The sequence below is a fragment of the Triturus cristatus genome, chromosome 6 (genome assembly GCF_964204655.1).
Source record: "Triturus cristatus chromosome 6, aTriCri1.1, whole genome shotgun sequence".
NCBI classification, from domain to species: domain Eukaryota; kingdom Metazoa; phylum Chordata; class Amphibia; order Caudata; family Salamandridae; genus Triturus; species Triturus cristatus.
In genome coordinates, this window is record NC_140589.1 from 883458400 (window position 1) to 883472281 (window position 13882).

At 45.8% G+C, this 13882-nt stretch overlaps 13 non-coding genes across 13 annotated transcripts; 7 read left to right on the top strand and 6 right to left on the bottom strand.

The window, feature by feature from the left end:
- Positions 1–1000: 1000 nt before the first annotated feature.
- Positions 1001–1073, bottom strand: TRNAR-ACG (transfer RNA arginine (anticodon ACG)). Its single transcript has one exon. It is a non-coding gene; the product is annotated as a tRNA-Arg (tRNA).
- A 772-nt stretch (positions 1074–1845) lies between these two features.
- LOC146819464 (U6 spliceosomal RNA) lies at positions 1846–1952 on the top strand. Its single transcript, XR_014964103.1, has one exon. It is a non-coding gene; the product is annotated as a U6 spliceosomal RNA (small nuclear RNA).
- Positions 1953–3800: 1848 nt separating this feature from the next.
- LOC146819465 (U6 spliceosomal RNA) lies at positions 3801–3907 on the top strand. The gene has a single exon (XR_014964104.1). It is a non-coding gene; the product is annotated as a U6 spliceosomal RNA (small nuclear RNA).
- Positions 3908–4913: 1006 nt separating this feature from the next.
- Positions 4914–4986, bottom strand: TRNAR-ACG (transfer RNA arginine (anticodon ACG)). Its single transcript has one exon. It is a non-coding gene; the product is annotated as a tRNA-Arg (tRNA).
- Positions 4987–5758: 772 nt separating this feature from the next.
- Positions 5759–5865, top strand: LOC146819467 (U6 spliceosomal RNA). The gene has a single exon (XR_014964105.1). It is a non-coding gene; the product is annotated as a U6 spliceosomal RNA (small nuclear RNA).
- A 1006-nt stretch (positions 5866–6871) lies between these two features.
- On the bottom strand, positions 6872–6944 carry TRNAR-ACG (transfer RNA arginine (anticodon ACG)). Its single transcript has one exon. It is a non-coding gene; the product is annotated as a tRNA-Arg (tRNA).
- Positions 6945–7716: 772 nt separating this feature from the next.
- On the top strand, positions 7717–7823 carry LOC146819469 (U6 spliceosomal RNA). The gene has a single exon (XR_014964106.1). It is a non-coding gene; the product is annotated as a U6 spliceosomal RNA (small nuclear RNA).
- Positions 7824–8830: 1007 nt separating this feature from the next.
- On the bottom strand, positions 8831–8903 carry TRNAR-ACG (transfer RNA arginine (anticodon ACG)). The gene has a single exon. It is a non-coding gene; the product is annotated as a tRNA-Arg (tRNA).
- Positions 8904–9675: 772 nt separating this feature from the next.
- Positions 9676–9782, top strand: LOC146819471 (U6 spliceosomal RNA). The gene has a single exon (XR_014964108.1). It is a non-coding gene; the product is annotated as a U6 spliceosomal RNA (small nuclear RNA).
- A 1006-nt stretch (positions 9783–10788) lies between these two features.
- Positions 10789–10861, bottom strand: TRNAR-ACG (transfer RNA arginine (anticodon ACG)). The gene has a single exon. It is a non-coding gene; the product is annotated as a tRNA-Arg (tRNA).
- Positions 10862–11633: 772 nt separating this feature from the next.
- Positions 11634–11740, top strand: LOC146819473 (U6 spliceosomal RNA). Its single transcript, XR_014964109.1, has one exon. It is a non-coding gene; the product is annotated as a U6 spliceosomal RNA (small nuclear RNA).
- A 1006-nt stretch (positions 11741–12746) lies between these two features.
- On the bottom strand, positions 12747–12819 carry TRNAR-ACG (transfer RNA arginine (anticodon ACG)). The gene has a single exon. It is a non-coding gene; the product is annotated as a tRNA-Arg (tRNA).
- A 776-nt stretch (positions 12820–13595) lies between these two features.
- LOC146819475 (U6 spliceosomal RNA) lies at positions 13596–13702 on the top strand. Its single transcript, XR_014964110.1, has one exon. It is a non-coding gene; the product is annotated as a U6 spliceosomal RNA (small nuclear RNA).
- Positions 13703–13882: the final 180 nt, after the last annotated feature.

Sequence of the window (13882 nt, forward strand, 5' to 3'; positions counted from 1 at the left end):
TTTCAGGAGAGAAATGTTCTATGTTTTCAAGACTAATTGAAATAATAAAGCAGGTTCCAGTGCTTTCCTCCTAATATCTATTTTTCAATTTGTCTCTCCTCAACATTTTTAATGTATTTACCTCGCAGTAATGAAGGTGCACTCTATGGCCAGCTGCATTTAGCAAGGAAGCCTGCAGGACTTCTGGGACTTTTCTTTCCCTTCTTCAGCCTCCCTGTCATTATTCTTCACAACCCCCAAATCTATACTGCTGCCAGCGATGCGTTGCTTTGTGGGAAGCAAGAGAAAGAGAAGGGGAGGGCCTATGCAAATGATGGCCTCAGGGCTGTCTGGGAGTCCCTTTTCAGCAGTACTGTTAAAATCCGCCTTGCAACCAGATTGGTCGGGTAAGCTGAAAAACACCAGGCATGATTGGGCACCAGGTCCTCTAGGCCCTTGGAGGACATATCGGCGCTGCATCCCTCAGTTTCTGAGGTCCAAGAAATGTTCACCCTCCACCCTAATAGAGAGGTCTTGGCCGATCGTGGCCGATCGGGCAGAAGGGAGCAGGGCAAGATGCTCATGATCCTGCTCTAATAATGAACTGCCTTCCTCTCTCCTTACCTGTGGTTCTGCCTGGCTGCTTGGTTCCAGTTGTAGGCCTACATCCCACAGGCAATTTGCTTGTCCCTCTCACACATGTAAATGGGTCAGCACTCAAGTGCACACACCTGCCTGCACCCACAGACCCTCTCACACACACTTTTCTCAACAAGATTTTTTCCTAGTTTAGAGACTCAGAGACCCATGTTGAAATACAAAAGCAGCACACCACATGACGGCCTTCACATAGAATCCAGCAGCAAATGGGAAACTTTTAACTAGCCGTGGTCCTATTACTGCAGCCCTACCATGGAACGACTGCTGGATGAGTCCTGCTCGAGAAGATTGAACCTACAACAAGTCTGAGGTAAATAAGAATTCCACAGGAATACCATAAAACAGGGACCTATGACCCTTTCGAGCCAGATAGGAGTCGAACCTACAATCTTCTGATCCGTAGTCAGACGCGTTATCCATTGCGCCACTGGCCCCATGTAGGATTACCCATACTTTTGTCCTTAAGAGGACCAGAAGTTGTGTGTGTGTGTGTGTGTGTGTTTTAAAACACCATTCCATCAACCTTTTTAGCCACGTTTACTGCTCACAACCAGAAGACACAAGTAAACCCACCTGACCTCCTGAAATTCTGTTCTGTCAGGTGTTCCTAACTTATACAAAGGACTTTAGGAGGACGAAGGACCTAAAAGTCAGGGGAAATGGTCCTAGGTCCAAGGAAATGTTTTAGATCAGCCTCAGTTTCTTAAATATTCTGCATTAACATCATCAGTTCCACGTCTGTGTGGAGCTGATCTTGAGGACTCCTTAATCAGCAGGCGGGTACAACAATAAAGTGTTTAATATTACAATACAGGCGAAAATTCAGACACCTTGTCATAGGCTCACCTTGTCCAGGGACCCAAGCATGCTGCCTTTCACCTCTCAGAGCCCTTCACCTAACCTACTGTGCAGCTGTCTCACCTTTAATATCACTGTTCCACAGGCAGCATGATGTCACAATGTTCCTTGTCAGTAGCCTGAACCATGAGCCTTTGCAACCCTGGCATAATCTACATACTTCCAATTGGTGAAGTCTTGGACCACAAATGCAGTGAAGAATAATGGATTGTTACTCTTCATGCATTTTTGCCCATTGGCTCAGATTTGAATGCTTACTGGCCATACGAGCATCTCTGCCAGGCCACCCTATGTCTAGAGACCGTAGATTTAGAGAGTTTATAAACATTGTAGGTTCATCAATGAAGTGTGCTCGCTTCGGCGGCACATATACTAAAATTGGAACGATACAGAGAAGATTAGCATGGCCCCTGCGCAAGGATGACACGCAAATTCGTGAAGCGTTCCATATTTTTACCAGCTTTCAGGAGAGAAATGTTCTATGTTTTCAAGACTAATTGAAATAATAAAGCAGGTTCCAGTGCTTTCCTCCTAATATCTATTTTTCAATTTGTCTCTCCTCAACATTTTTAATGTATTTACCTCGCAGTAATGAAGGTGCACTCTATGGCCAGCTGCATTTAGCAAGGAAGCCTGCAGGACTTCTGGGACTTTTCTTTCCCTTCTTCAGCCTCCCTGTCATTATTCTTCACAACCCCCAAATCTATACTGCTGCCAGCGATGCGTTGCTTTGTGGGAAGCAAGAGAAAGAGAAGGGGAGGGCCTATGCAAATGATGGCCTCAGGGCTGTCTGGGAGTCCCTTTTCAGCAGTACTGTTAAAATCCGCCTTGCAACCAGATTGGTCGGGTAAGCTGAAAAACACCAGGCATGATTGGGCACCAGGTCCTCTAGGCCCTTGGAGGACATATCGGCGCTGCATCCCTCAGTTTCTGAGGTCCAAGAAATGTTCACGCTCCACCCTAATAGAGAGGTCTTGGCCGATCGTGGCCGATCGGGGCAGAAGGGAGCAGGGCAAGATGCTCATGATCCTGCTCTAATAATGAACTGCCTTCCTCTCTCCTTACCTGTGGTTCTGCCTGGCTGCTTGGTTCCAGTTGTAGGCCTACATCCCACAGGCAATTTGCTTGTCCCTCTCACACATGTAAATGGGTCAGCACTCAAGTGCACACACCTGCCTGCACCCACAGACCCTCTCACACACACTTTTCTCAACAAGATTTTTTCCTAGTTTAGAGACTCAGAGACCCATGTTGAAATACAAAAGCAGCACACCACATGACGGCCTTCACATAGAATCCAGCAGCAAATGGGAAACTTTTAACTAGCCGTGGTCCTATTACTGCAGCCCTACCATGGAACGACTGCTGGATGAGTCCTGCTCGAGAATATTGAACCTACAACAAGTCTGAGGTAAATAAGAATTCCACAGGAATACCATAAAACAGGGACCTATGACCCTTTCGAGCCAGATAGGAGTCGAACCTACAATCTTCTGATCCGTAGTCAGACGTGTTATCCATTGCGCCACTGGCCCCATGTAGGATTACCCATACTTTTGTCCTTAAGAGGACCAGAAGTTGTGTGTGTGTGTGTGTGTTTTAAAACACCATTCCATCAACCTTTTTAGCCACGTTTACTGCTCACAACCAGAAGACACAAGTAAACCCACCTGACCTCCTGAAATTCTGTTCTGTCAGGTGTTCCTAACTTATATAAAGGACTTTAGGAGGACGAAGGACCTAAAAGTCAGGGGAAATGGTCCTAGGTCCAAGGAAATGTTTTAGATCAGCCTCAGTTTCTTAAATATTCTGCATTAACATCATCAGTTCCACGTCTGTGTGGAGCTGATCTTGAGGACTCCTTAATCAGCAGGCGGGTACAACAATAAAGTGTTTAATATTACAATACAGGCGAAAATTCAGACACCTTGTCATAGGCTTACCTTGTCCAGGGACCCAAGCATGCTGCCTTTCACCTCTCAGAGCCCTTCACCTAACCTACTGTGCAGCTGTCTCACCTTTAATATCACTGTTCCACAGGCAGCATGATGTCACAATGTTCCTTGTCAGTAGCCTGAACCATGAGCCTTTGCAACCCTGGCATAATCTACATACTTCCAATTGGTGAAGTCTTGGACCACAAATGCAGTGAAGAATAATGGATTGTTACTCTTCATGCATTTTTGCCCATTGGCTCAGATTTGAATGCTTACTGGCCATACGAGCATCTCTGCCAGGCCACCCTATGTCTAGAGACCGTAGATTTAGAGAGTTTATAAACATTGTAGGTTCATCAATGAAGTGTGCTCGCTTCGGCGGCACATATACTAAAATTGGAACGATACAGAGAAGATTAGCATGGCCCCTGCGCAAGGATGACACGCAAATTCGTGAAGCGTTCCATATTTTTACCAGCTTTCAGGAGAGAAATGTTCTATGTTTTCAAGACTAATTGAAATAATAAAGCAGGTTCCAGTGCTTTCCTCCTAATATCTATTTTTCAATTTGTCTCTCCTCAACATTTTTAATGTATTTACCTCGCAGTAATGAAGGTGCACTCTATGGCCAGCTGCATTTAGCAAGGAAGCCTGCAGGACTTCTGGGACTTTTCTTTCCCTTCTTCAGCCTCCCTGTCATTATTCTTCACAACCCCCAAATCTATACTGCTGCCAGCGATGCGTTGCTTTGTGGGAAGCAAGAGAAAGAGAAGGGGAGGGCCTATGCAAATGATGGCCTCAGGGCTGTCTGGGAGTCCCTTTTCAGCAGTACTGTTAAAATCCGCCTTGCAACCAGATTGGTCGGGTAAGCTGAAAAACACCAGGCATGATTGGGCACCAGGTCCTCTAGGCCCTTGGAGGACATATCGGCGCTGCATCCCTCAGTTTCTGAGGTCCAAGAAATGTTCACCCTCCACCCTAATAGAGAGGTCTTGGCCGATCGTGGCCGATCGGGCAGAAGGGAGCAGGGCAAGATGCTCATGATCCTGCTCTAATAATGAACTGCCTTCCTCTCTCCTTACCTGTGGTTCTGCCTGGCTGCTTGGTTCCAGTTGTAGGCCTACATCCCACAGGCAATTTGCTTGTCCCTCTCACACATGTAAATGGGTCAGCACTCAAGTGCACACACCTGCCTGCACCAACAGACCCTCTCACACACACTTTTCTCAACAAGATTTTTTCCTAGTTTAGAGACTCAGAGACCCATGTTGAAATACAAAAGCAGCACACCACATGACGGCCTTCACATAGAATCCAGCAGCAAATGGGAAACTTTTAACTAGCCGTGGTCCTATTACTGCAGCCCTACCATGGAACGACTGCTGGATGAGTCCTGCTCGAGAAGATTGAACCTACAACAAGTCTGAGGTAAATAAGAATTCCACAGGAATACCATAAAACAGGGACCTATGACCCTTTCGAGCCAGATAGGAGTCGAACCTACAATCTTCTGATCCGTAGTCAGACGCGTTATCCATTGCGCCACTGGCCCCATGTAGGATTACCCATACTTTTGTCCTTAAGAGGACCAGAAGTTGTGTGTGTGTGTGTGTGTGTGTTTTAAAACACCATTCCATCAACCTTTTTAGCCACGTTTACTGCTCACAACCAGAAGACACAAGTAAACCCACCTGACCTCCTGAAATTCTGTTCTGTCAGGTGTTCCTAACTTATATAAAGGACTTTAGGAGGACGAAGGACCTAAAAGTCAGGGGAAATGGTCCTAGGTCCAAGGAAATGTTTTAGATCAGCCTCAGTTTCTTAAATATTCTGCATTAACATCATCAGTTCCACGTCTGTGTGGAGCTGATCTTGAGGACTCCTTAATCAGCAGGCGGGTACAACAATAAAGTGTTTAATATTACAATACAGGCGAAAATTCAGACACCTTGTCATAGGCTCACCTTGTCCAGGGACCCAAGCATGCTGCCTTTCACCTCTCAGAGCCCTTCACCTAACCTACTGTGCAGCTGTCTCACCTTTAATATCACTGTTCCACAGGCAGCATGATGTCACAATGTTCCTTGTCAGTAGCCTGAACCATGAGCCTTTGCAACCCTGGCATAATCTACATACTTCCAATTGGTGAAGTCTTGGACCACAAATGCAGTGAAGAATAATGGATTGTTACTCTTCATGCATTTTTGCCCATTGGCTCAGATTTGAATGCTTACTGGCCATACGAGCATCTCTGCCAGGCCACCCTATGTCTAGAGACCGTAGATTTAGAGAGTTTATAAACATTGTAGGTTCATCAATGAAGTGTGCTCGCTTCGGCGGCACATATACTAAAATTGGAACGATACAGAGAAGATTAGCATGGCCCCTGCGCAAGGATGACACGCAAATTCGTGAAGCGTTCCATATTTTTACCAGCTTTCAGGAGAGAAATGTTCTATGTTTTCAAGACTAATTGAAATAATAAAGCAGGTTCCAGTGCTTTCCTCCTAATATCTATTTTTCAATTTGTCTCTCCTCAACATTTTTAATGTATTTACCTCGCAGTAATGAAGGTGCACTCTATGGCCAGCTGCATTTAGCAAGGAAGCCTGCAGGACTTCTGGGACTTTTCTTTCCCTTCTTCAGCCTCCCTGTCATTATTCTTCACAACCCCCAAATCTATACTGCTGCCAGCGATGCGTTGCTTTGTGGGAAGCAAGAGAAAGAGAAGGGGAGGGCCTATGCAAATGATGGCCTCAGGGCTGTCTGGGAGTCCCTTTTCAGCAGTACTGTTAAAATCCGCCTTGCAACCAGATTGGTCGGGTAAGCTGAAAAACACCAGGCATGATTGGGCACCAGGTCCTCTAGGCCCTTGGAGGACATATCGGCGCTGCATCCCTCAGTTTCTGAGGTCCAAGAAATGTTCACCCTCCACCCTAATAGAGAGGTCTTGGCCGATCATGGCCGATCGGGCAGAAGGGAGCAGGGCAAGATGCTCATGATCCTGCTCTAATAATGAACTGCCTTCCTCTCTCCTTACCTGTGGTTCTGCCTGGCTGCTTGGTTCCAGTTGTAGGCCTACATCCCACAGGCAATTTGCTTGTCCCTCTCACACATGTAAATGGGTCAGCACTCAAGTGCACACACCTGCCTGCACCCACAGACCCTCTCACACACACTTTTCTCAACAAGATTTTTTCCTAGTTTAGAGACTCAGAGACCCATGTTGAAATACAAAAGCAGCACACCACATGACGGCCTTCACATAGAATCCAGCAGCAAATGGGAAACTTTTAACTAGCCGTGGTCCTATTACTGCAGCCCTACCATGGAACGACTGCTGGATGAGTCCTGCTCGAGAAGATTGAACCTACAACAAGTCTGAGGTAAATAAGAATTCCACAGGAATACCATAAAACAGGGACCTATGACCCTTTCGAGCCAGATAGGAGTCGAACCTACAATCTTCTGATCCGTAGTCAGACGCGTTATCCATTGCGCCACTGGCCCCATGTAGGATTACCCATACTTTTGTCCTTAAGAGGACCAGAAGTTGTGTGTGTGTGTGTGTGTGTGTTTTAAAACACCATTCCATCAACCTTTTTAGCCACGTTTACTGCTCACAACCAGAAGACACAAGTAAACCCACCTGACCTCCTGAAATTCTGTTCTGTCAGGTGTTCCTAACTTATACAAAGGACTTTAGGAGGACGAAGGACCTAAAAGTCAGGGGAAATGGTCCTAGGTCCAAGGAAATGTTTTAGATCAGCCTCAGTTTCTTAAATATTCTGCATTAACATCATCAGTTCCACGTCTGTGTGGAGCTGATCTTGAGGACTCCTTAATCAGCAGGCGGGTACAACAATAAAGTGTTTAATATTACAATACAGGCGAAAATTCAGACACCTTGTCATAGGCTCACCTTGTCCAGGGACCCAAGCATGCTGCCTTTCACCTCTCAGAGCCCTTCACCTAACCTACTGTGCAGCTGTCTCACCTTTAATATCACTGTTCCACAGGCAGCATGATGTCACAATGTTCCTTGTCAGTAGCCTGAACCATGAGCCTTTGCAACCCTGGCATAATCTACATACTTCCAATTGGTGAAGTCTTGGACCACAAATGCAGTGAAGAATAATGGATTGTTACTCTTCATGCATTTTTGCCCATTGGCTCAGATTTGAATGCTTACTGGCCATACGAGCATCTCTGCCAGGCCACCCTATGTCTAGAGACCGTAGATTTAGAGAGTTTATAAACATTGTAGGTTCATCAATGAAGTGTGCTCGCTTCGGCGGCACATATACTAAAATTGGAACGATACAGAGAAGATTAGCATGGCCCCTGCGCAAGGATGACACGCAAATTCGTGAAGCGTTCCATATTTTTACCAGCTTTCAGGAGAGAAATGTTCTATGTTTTCAAGACTAATTGAAATAATAAAGCAGGTTCCAGTGCTTTCCTCCTAATATCTATTTTTCAATTTGTCTCTCCTCAACATTTTTAATGTATTTACCTCGCAGTAATGAAGGTGCACTCTATGGCCAGCTGCATTTAGCAAGGAAGCCTGCAGGACTTCTGGGACTTTTCTTTCCCTTCTTCAGCCTCCCTGTCATTATTCTTCACAACCCCCAAATCTATACTGCTGCCAGCGATGCGTTGCTTTGTGGGAAGCAAGAGAAAGAGAAGGGGAGGGCCTATGCAAATGATGGCCTCAGGGCTGTCTGGGAGTCCCTTTTCAGCAGTACTGTTAAAATCCGCCTTGCAACCAGATTGGTCGGGTAAGCTGAAAAACACCAGGCATGATTGGGCACCAGGTCCTCTAGGCCCTTGGAGGACATATCGGCGCTGCATCCCTCAGTTTCTGAGGTCCAAGAAATGTTCACGCTCCACCCTAATAGAGAGGTCTTGGCCGATCGTGGCCGATCGGGGCAGAAGGGAGCAGGGCAAGATGCTCATGATCCTGCTCTAATAATGAACTGCCTTCCTCTCTCCTTACCTGTGGTTCTGCCTGGCTGCTTGGTTCCAGTTGTAGGCCTACATCCCACAGGCAATTTGCTTGTCCCTCTCACACATGTAAATGGGTCAGCACTCAAGTGCACACACCTGCCTGCACCCACAGACCCTCTCACACACACTTTTCTCAACAAGATTTTTTCCTAGTTTAGAGACTCAGAGACCCATGTTGAAATACAAAAGCAGCACACCACATGACGGCCTTCACATAGAATCCAGCAGCAAATGGGAAACTTTTAACTAGCCGTGGTCCTATTACTGCAGCCCTACCATGGAACGACTGCTGGATGAGTCCTGCTCGAGAATATTGAACCTACAACAAGTCTGAGGTAAATAAGAATTCCACAGGAATACCATAAAACAGGGACCTATGACCCTTTCGAGCCAGATAGGAGTCGAACCTACAATCTTCTGATCCGTAGTCAGACGCGTTATCCATTGCGCCACTGGCCCCATGTAGGATTACCCATACTTTTGTCCTTAAGAGGACCAGAAGTTGTGTGTGTGTGTGTGTGTGTGTTTTAAAACACCATTCCATCAACCTTTTTAGCCACGTTTACTGCTCACAACCAGAAGACACAAGTAAACCCACCTGACCTCCTGAAATTCTGTTCTGTCAGGTGTTCCTAACTTATATAAAGGACTTTAGGAGGACGAAGGACCTAAAAGTCAGGGGAAATGGTCCTAGGTCCAAGGAAATGTTTTAGATCAGCCTCAGTTTCTTAAATATTCTGCATTAACATCATCAGTTCCACGTCTGTGTGGAGCTGATCTTGAGGACTCCTTAATCAGCAGGCGGGTACAACAATAAAGTGTTTAATATTACAATACAGGCGAAAATTCAGACACCTTGTCATAGGCTTACCTTGTCCAGGGACCCAAGCATGCTGCCTTTCACCTCTCAGAGCCCTTCACCTAACCTACTGTGCAGCTGTCTCACCTTTAATATCACTGTTCCACAGGCAGCATGATGTCACAATGTTCCTTGTCAGTAGCCTGAACCATGAGCCTTTGCAACCCTGGCATAATCTACATACTTCCAATTGGTGAAGTCTTGGACCACAAATGCAGTGAAGAATAATGGATTGTTACTCTTCATGCATTTTTGCCCATTGGCTCAGATTTGAATGCTTACTGGCCATACGAGCATCTCTGCCAGGCCACCCTATGTCTAGAGACCGTAGATTTAGAGAGTTTATAAACATTGTAGGTTCATCAATGAAGTGTGCTCGCTTCGGCGGCACATATACTAAAATTGGAACGATACAGAGAAGATTAGCATGGCCCCTGCGCAAGGATGACACGCAAATTCGTGAAGCGTTCCATATTTTTACCAGCTTTCAGGAGAGAAATGTTCTATGTTTTCAAGACTAATTGAAATAATAAAGCAGGTTCCAGTGCTTTCCTCCTAATATCTATTTTTCAATTTGTCTCTCCTCAACATTTTTAATGTATTTACCTCGCAGTAATGAAGGTGCACTCTATGGCCAGCTGCATTTAGCAAGGAAGCCTGCAGGACTTCTGGGACTTTTCTTTCCCTTCTTCAGCCTCCCTGTCATTATTCTTCACAACCCCCAAATCTATACTGCTGCCAGCGATGCGTTGCTTTGTGGGAAGCAAGAGAAAGAGAAGGGGAGGGCCTATGCAAATGATGGCCTCAGGGCTGTCTGGGAGTCCCTTTTCAGCAGTACTGTTAAAATCCGCCTTGCAACCAGATTGGTCGGGTAAGCTGAAAAACACCAGGCATGATTGGGCACCAGGTCCTCTAGGCCCTTGGAGGACATATCGGCGCTGCATCCCTCAGTTTCTGAGGTCCAAGAAATGTTCACCCTCCACCCTAATAGAGAGGTCTTGGCCGATCGTGGCCGATCGGGCAGAAGGGAGCAGGGCAAGATGCTCATGATCCTGCTCTAATAATGAACTGCCTTCCTCTCTCCTTACCTGTGGTTCTGCCTGGCTGCTTGGTTCCAGTTGTAGGCCTACATCCCACAGGCAATTTGCTTGTCCCTCTCACACATGTAAATGGGTCAGCACTCAAGTGCACACACCTGCCTGCACCCACAGACCCTCTCACACACACTTTTCTCAACAAGATTTTTTCCTAGTTTAGAGACTCAGAGACCCATGTTGAAATACAAAAGCAGCACACCACATGACGGCCTTCACATAGAATCCAGCAGCAAATGGGAAACTTTTAACTAGCCGTGGTCCTATTACTGCAGCCCTACCATGGAACGACTGCTGGATGAGTCCTGCTCGAGAATATTGAACCTACAACAAGTCTGAGGTAAATAAGAATTCCACAGGAATACCATAAAACAGGGACCTATGACCCTTTCGAGCCAGATAGGAGTCGAACCTACAATCTTCTGATCCGTAGTCAGACGCGTTATCCATTGCGCCACTGGCCCCATGTAGGATTACCCATACTTTTGTCCTTAAGAGGACCAGAAGTTGTGTGTGTGTGTGTGTGTGTGTTTTAAAACACCATTCCATCAACCTTTTTAGCCACGTTTACTGCTCACAACCAGAAGACACAAGTAAACCCACCTGACCTCCTGAAATTCTGTTCTGTCAGGTGTTCCTAACTTATATAAAGGACTTTAGGAGGACGAAGGACCTAAAAGTCAGGGGAAATGGTCCTAGGTCCAAGGAAATGTTTTAGATCAGCCTCAGTTTCTTAAATATTCTGCATTAACATCATCAGTTCCACGTCTGTGTGGAGCTGATCTTGAGGACTCCTTAATCAGCAGGCGGGTACAACAATAAAGTGTTTAATATTACAATACAGGCGAAAATTCAGACACCTTGTCATAGGCTTACCTTGTCCAGGGACCCAAGCATGCTGCCTTTCACCTCTCAGAGCCCTTCACCTAACCTACTGTGCAGCTGTCTCACCTTTAATATCACTGTTCCACAGGCAGCATGATGTCACAATGTTCCTTGTCAGTAGCCTGAACCATGAGCCTTTGCAACCCTGGCATAATCTACATACTTCCAATTGGTGAAGTCTTGGACCACAAATGCAGTGAAGAATAATGGATTGTTACTCTTCATGCATTTTTGCCCATTGGCTCAGATTTGAATGCTTACTGGCCATACGAGCATCTCTGCCAGGCCACCCTATGTCTAGAGACCGTAGATTTAGAGAGTTTATAAACATTGTAGGTTCATCAATGAAGTGTGCTCGCTTCGGCGGCACATATACTAAAATTGGAACGATACAGAGAAGATTAGCATGGCCCCTGCGCAAGGATGACACGCAAATTCGTGAAGCGTTCCATATTTTTACCAGCTTTCAGGAGAGAAATGTTCTATGTTTTCAAGACTAATTGAAATAATAAAGCAGGTTCCAGTGCTTTCCTCCTAATATCTATTTTTCAATTTGTCTCTCCTCAACATTTTTAATGTATTTACCTCGCAGTAATGAAGGTGCACTCTATGGCCAGCTGCATTTAGCAAGGAAGCCTGCAGGACTTCTGGGACTTTTCTTTCCCTTCTTCAGCCTCCCTGTCATTATTCTTCACAACCCCCAAATCTATACTGCTGCCAGCGATGCGTTGCTTTGTGGGAAGCAAGAGAAAGAGAAGGGGAGGGCCTATGCAAATGATGGCCTCAGGGCTGTCTGGGAGTCCCTTTTCAGCAGTACTGTTAAAATCCGCCTTGCAACCAGATTGGTCGGGTAAGCTGAAAAACACCAGGCATGATTGGGCACCAGGTCCTCTAGGCCCTTGGAGGACATATCGGCGCTGCATCCCTCAGTTTCTGAGGTCCAAGAAATGTTCACCCTCCACCCTAATAGAGAGGTCTTGGCCGATCGTGGCCGATCGGGCAGAAGGGAGCAGGGCAAGATGCTCATGATCCTGCTCTAATAATGAACTGCCTTCCTCTCTCCTTACCTGTGGTTCTGCCTGGCTGCTTGGTTCCAGTTGTAGGCCTACATCCCACAGGCAATTTGCTTGTCCCTCTCACACATGTAAATGGGTCAGCACTCAAGTGCACACACCTGCCTGCACCCACAGACCCTCTCACACACACTTTTCTCAACAAGATTTTTTCCTAGTTTAGAGACTCAGAGACCCATGTTGAAATACAAAAGCAGCACACCACATGACGGCCTTCACATAGAATCCAGCAGCAAATGGGAAACTTTTAACTAGCCGTGGTCCTATTACTGCAGCCCTACCATGGAACGACTGCTGGATGAGTCCTGCTCGAGAAGATTGAACCTACAACAAGTCTGAGGTAAATAAGAATTCCACAGGAATACCATAAAACAGGGACCTATGACCCTTTCGAGCCAGATAGGAGTCGAACCTACAATCTTCTGATCCGTAGTCAGACGCGTTATCCATTGCGCCACTGGCCCCATGTAGGATTACCCATACTTTTGTCCTTAAGAGGACCAGAAGTTGTGTGTGTGTGTGTGTGTGTGTGTGTTTTAAAACACCATTCCATCAACCTTTTTAGCCACGTTTACTGCTCACAACCAGAAGACACAAGTAAACCCACCTGACCTCCTGAAATTCTGTTCTGTCAGGTGTTCCTAACTTATATAAAGGACTTTAGGAGGACGAAGGACCTAAAAGTCAGGGGAAATGGTCCTAGGTCCAAGGAAATGTTTTAGATCAGCCTCAGTTTCTTAAATATTCTGCATTAACATCATCAGTTCCACGTCTGTGTGGAGCTGATCTTGAGGACTCCTTAATCAGCAGGCGGGTACAACAATAAAGTGTTTAATATTACAATACAGGCGAAAATTCAGACACCTTGTCATAGTCTCACCTTGTCCAGGGACCCAAGCATGCTGCCTTTCACCTCTCAGAGCCCTTCACCTAACCTACTGTGCAGCTGTCTCACCTTTAATATCACTGTTCCACAGGCAGCATGATGTCACAATGTTCCTTGTCAGTAGCCTGAACCATGAGCCTTTGCAACCCTGGCATAATCTACATACTTCCAATTGGTGAAGTCTTGGACCACAAATGCAGTGAAGAATAATGGATTGTTACTCTTCATGCATTTTTGCCCATTGGCTCAGATTTGAATGCTTACTGGCCATACGAGCATCTCTGCCAGGCCACCCTATGTCTAGAGACCGTAGATTTAGAGAGTTTATAAACATTGTAGGTTCATCAATGAAGTGTGCTCGCTTCGGCGGCACATATACTAAAATTGGAACGATACAGAGAAGATTAGCATGGCCCCTGCGCAAGGATGACACGCAAATTCGTGAAGCGTTCCATATTTTTACCAGCTTTCAGGAGAGAAATGTTCTATGTTTTCAAGACTAATTGAAATAATAAAGCAGGTTCCAGTGCTTTCCTCCTAATATCTATTTTTCAATTTGTCTCTCCTCAACATTTTTAATGAATTTACCTCGCAGTAATGAAGGTGCACTCTATGGCCAGCTGCATTTAGCAAGGAAGCCT